This window comes from Rhagoletis pomonella, unplaced genomic scaffold (genome assembly GCF_013731165.1).
Source record: "Rhagoletis pomonella isolate Grant_MI unplaced genomic scaffold, Rhpom_1.0 Rhpom_scaffold_00008, whole genome shotgun sequence".
In the NCBI taxonomy this organism is placed as follows: Eukaryota; Metazoa; Arthropoda; class Insecta; order Diptera; family Tephritidae; genus Rhagoletis; species Rhagoletis pomonella.
Window position 1 is genome coordinate 3,992,788 of NW_023458562.1, and position 5,497 is coordinate 3,998,284.

The window sequence follows — 5,497 nt, forward strand, 5'->3', positions numbered from 1 at the left end:
ATAACACATCTAACCATCCAAAATTACACAAAAAAAGAAACAAAAAACCTAGTACTAACCCGCTTAAATAGCCAATAAGTAACAAAAACAATTTTTCACCTAACCATCGACAATTACAAAAAAACCTTGTATTAACCTACTTAATAGTCAAAAAGTAATAGAAACAATTTTTGCTAACCCAATAACAATATAACACATCTAACCATCAAAAAAAATAAAATAAAAAAATCTAACATTAACATACTTAATTAAATAGTCAATAAGTAGTAGAAACAATTTTTGCTAACCCAACAACAATAACCTAAATTCATAGATTCTAATGATTACTAACCCACTAACAACATTAAATTAGATATAACATTGTTGCAGATTCCCACTGCTGGCATCAGCCATCAGCGGTCTCCATATTTTCAATTACAAGGCACCAATCGTGACGATCCAGGACGGAAATGGGTGGATCATCGGTGGGTCATTTAAGCTGGTACATGTCGTCAACCTCCAACAATATGTCACGGTTCTGATGCAAATGCAAAACCTTACAGGTCACCAAATAAAACGACCCAATGACCAACTCTTAGCGCAGCTTTATATTAACCAAACATTGGGGCGACTCGAGGAGTTGATGGCAACCAGAAGCAAAACGAGAACAATCCGATCTATAGACTGGATAGGCTCAGCCTGGAAATGGCTGGCAGGATCACCTGACGCAACTGACTGGAATAATATCCTCAACAGTCAAAACGAGGTCATCGAAAACAATAACCCCAATACAAAATCAATAAAAAACTATTTACAACTACGCAAGAAGTCCTGAAGAAAATCGACGAAGTGGTGGACCGCACCAATTACGTAGCGAAGGAAACCGAATCAATAGAGCTCGAACAAAGCGCACTTCACAACATCCTGCTAGTTCGAGACGAGGTTAATGAGATAGTGCGGGCATGCCAAATAGCAAAACACGGAATTGTCAATAATAATTTACTCGACACAGGCGAAGTCAACCAGATCTTATCAGAAATAGAAACTCTTCCATATCAAAATGTCATCGAAGCAATCGAATGTGGCGAACCATCTGTACTTACAAACGGGACACTACTCATCTACGTCCTCTCAATGCCCAAAGTTACGGCTAGCAAATATAATCTCCTCATTACTCGCGCCGGAATCTACGAAGGCAAACAGCTTGACCTACAATTCGACAGGATGCTCGTCAATTAGAAAGAAACATACGGATTGACGAAGGATTGTTTAATGATCAGCTCAACCATAGTATGTAAAGCAGAATCCTTGATCAAATTGGAGGAGAGCGACTGCTTACCACGATTGCTAAAAGGAGGAGAAGCTAGTTGCCAATTCAAGGGGCGAAATGACACACATATAGAATTGATAAACGAGAACACCATTTTCATCTCCAACTACCAAGGCAAAATCAGGAGCAATAATGGTTCAGAGGTAATAAACGGCACATATGTCATCCAATTGCATAATGAAACAGTTAGAATCGGTGACCAAGAGTTCTCTAGCAGCGAGGCGGTTACAACGCATGCCCTGCCATCTATACTATCTAACGTAAAGAATCACACCACGAGGATAAACTTGGAATATGTCCACGACATCACGATGAAGAACGTAAAATATTTGGGGTATGTTAATGAAAAGATCAATTTTTCCCTCTTTACAGAAGCCATTTCAATCCTTGCAATACTATTCATTGCCGGCCTGCTGTGGAGATGCTACACCGAAAGACTAGATCTGCCACCGGTCCAGATTCCTTCACATTGGACAGGAAATGTCAGCGTTAACAAAATCATCAAAGGAAAATTCGCACCCGAACTATACTGCGTAGATAATAGCCTACCAGTTACAGCGATCAGGACCAACATAACATCGGAAAGCCGAAATAACTCACTGCAAAATTTTACCCTCTCACGATTTTCAACTTTCAATCTACGGGACGTAGACCTTTAAAGGGGGAGGAGTTATCACGTTGCCAGGCATGTGACCATATTGTTGCACTTACTAACTTTGCTGACGCGGCACACGCGCAACCACCGATCAGGTCAAGTATCGGAATTATTGAAATCATGGGAATTGCAATATAAGCAATTCCTGTCTGCACGCGCAAGCCCCAACTTGCGAAATGTGGGAACTGCAACCTTAGCATAAGTAGTTAGGAGTAAGAGGTTAGCCAGTAAGTCAATTCATATGTTTCAGTTAGTTAATTTTGGGACGTGCAAGTGACACGTAATAAATTGTGATAAGCTCAACTCTAGTTGTCCGTCTTTTAATTACGGTTTGAATAGCATCGGCGAACAGTGGGTTCGCCGCACCTTTAATTTTTTATATCTCTCGCGACACGAGAGATTAACTTGCATGTTGAAAAGTATTTAATTACTTGTTTAAGTGGATTCTAATCAATTTGAAAGTATTTTTTGTTATTTATATGTGTGAGCTGAGTGTGTTTTACGTATAAAATAAGCAAAAATTTACAACCAAAATTTGGAGGTTATGTTGAAGTTGACAGAAGTTACCATTCTTACTAGAAAGCGATCCCGTACTTTCCAATGTTACTCTCTCGCTCTGAGCGAAATTTTGTTTTTTGACAATTTTACTAGTTTTAGTCCGAGGAATACGGGATTGCACCTAAAAGTAAACAACGTGTTGAAAACTATAGATGCTAATACTTTCACAAAAATCGCCGATTTTTTACATTTTCTTAGTTAGTTCTTTTTATAAATCATATATTTGGCAATTTAACACAATAAAATCACGTTTCCCGATGAAAAATTTAATATTGAGAAATTGTGAAAATTCACTGTTTGAGAGTTTCCCATTCGGCTTTGTTTACTTTTACTTGAGAAATCTCATCGCCGCCGGGAATGCGAAATCTTGTATACTATCATTCTCGTTATTAGGGACACGAATTTCGATACGATATGATACAACATCGATATTTTTGGCATTCGATACCGATACTTTTTACTCGAATGTTTTCAAACGGTATTTTTTGGAATCGAGTGCCAGAACCCTGGTATCGTATCGAATCGTAAATGTACATTACAAAGTTAATGTGAATAATGATACATTTGTATGACAAAGTATTAGAAAATAAAATGAAAACGTCAAAACTATGGGAAATGTCTTGAAGAATGTTGTAATATTTTAAATATTTAAACTTAATTTTCCAAATTCCAAAATCTAAAAATTTGTCTTTACTATAATTTCTATTGAAAGTTGTGTTGTTAATAATATTTTTAAACATTCTATTTCTTGCAAATCTATGTCGTACTTTAACTACGGTGACCATATTAACCAACGTAAAATAAAGGACATTTTTTCCAAAATGATTTGGGAATACGTACATACAACTTGTATGATAAAAGTACCTTGCTCATTTCGTAATTAAAATCAAATATTTACCAGTTAATTATAATAGATAATTATCTATACAGGGTGTCCCAGAAGTAACGTGCCAAACTTTAGGGCAAGGTAGGTGGGGGGGTGAGCTCACTGATAAACAAAAAATTTTCAGGTAAAAGTGTCACCGTTTTTGAAATATTTACATTTTTTCGAATTTAAAAAAAATCGTGCCTTTTCATGTGTTTTCTTTAACTGCAACTACAAACCGGGCAATACTTAGTAAATTTTTTATGTAAAATATTTCCAGATAGTTGCCTCTCCATACTCAAATGCAATGTAGTTAAAATAAATTAAGGAACCATCATAAAATTAGGACTATTTCTGGATTTTTAACTTTTTGATATTTTCTTCCCCAACTTTGACTATCTCGGGTGAAAAAAAAATGTACTGAGCTATAACTTTGCATTACATAAAAAAGTTGCTCATTTAATAAAGATTTCAGAAAGGTGCCACACTTACTGTTTTGAATAGAAAAAAAAAAGTTATAGCCGCTTTGTGGGTAAAGGACTGAGACACGCTAGAATGTATTTAATAGATTTAAATTGAATTTGCTCTTGTTACCGTCAAATGACATGCTAAATAGTACAAAGGTACATAATTACTTGCTCTTGACATTATTTTATGTTACTTACCGGAATTAGTGAAAGTGGATTTTGTGAAATTGGACCCTTCGAACATTGTGTTATTAATACTATGACAGAGAACACGCAGTATACGTCGCATGAATATGCGGATATTCACCTAATTTACGGTGAAGCTTGCTGTAATGCCAGAGCTGCTCAAAGACTCTATGCAGAGCGATACCCCAATCGTCGACATCCGGGTCGAGAAGTATTCGCCCGGACCCATAGAGAAATATATGAAGGTAAGTGATTTTTACACCTTTCTTGTTTGCTTGCTTGTTAACTATAATTTTTCACTTTTTTAAGGTCGCATACCTGGAAGGCGTGGCGGCGAAACAGGACGTCCTGCAACGGTAGATGTTGAAGCTGTGTTAGAGGAAGTGGAACTAGCTCCATCGACTTCAGTGAGAATGATGGAAAGACGGACGGGAATACCAAAAACTACAGTTCACAAAGCTTTAAAAGACCATCGATTTCATCCCTACCACATTCAACGTGTTCAGGCTCTACAGGAAAGAGGTTACCTGTCGAGGGTTAGATTTTGCCGTGAAATGTTGCGAATGCATGAAGCAGACCCCAACTTTTTTAATAAAATAATTTGGAGCGATGAATCATCATGCAAACGTGATGGTTATTTTAATTTACATAACCTTCACAGTTGGCAGATATACAATCCTCACGAAATGAGAGAAGATCGTTCGCAGTACCGGTACAAAATAAATTTATGGTGCGGTATTTTTAATTGTCAGATATTGGGACCTGTGGAACTGCCGCCAACGCTCAACTCTCACAGTTATTTAGAGTTCCTTCAGGAACGGCTTCCAACTCTTTTGGAAGATGTACCCTTAAACCTGCGGCGAAGACTATGGCTGCAAAATGACGGGTGCCCTGCTCACTACGGGCGTGAAGTAAGAGCTCATTTAGACGAAACTTATCCTCGCCGATGGATTGGACGATACGGGCCAATCACGTGGCCCGCTAGATCGCCAGACCTGAATCCATTAGATTTTTTCTACTGGGGCTGTCTTAAGGACAAAATTTATTCAAAAACAATTCAAAACGAAGAGCATTTGCGGGAACAAATAAATGGAGCTGCTGCTGAGATAGCCCAATTGAGTTTAAGATCTCTAAAAGCGTCTTTTCTTAAAAGGTGCCGAGCTTGTATTAGAGTAGAAGGTCGCCAATTTGAGCATATTTTATCAATAAATGAATAAATTTCTCTTCAAACGACTCATGTATATTTTACTTCACGTGAATCCATGCTTCACAAAAAATATTGATAGATATAGCCCTTGTTATAGACTCTAGTCCGAATTCCGGTAAGTAACATAAAATAATGTCAGGAGCAGGTTATAATGTACCTTTGTATTATTTAGCATGTCATTTGACGGTAACAAGAGCAAATTCAATTTAAATCTATTAAATACATTCTAGCGTGTCTCAGTCCTTTACCC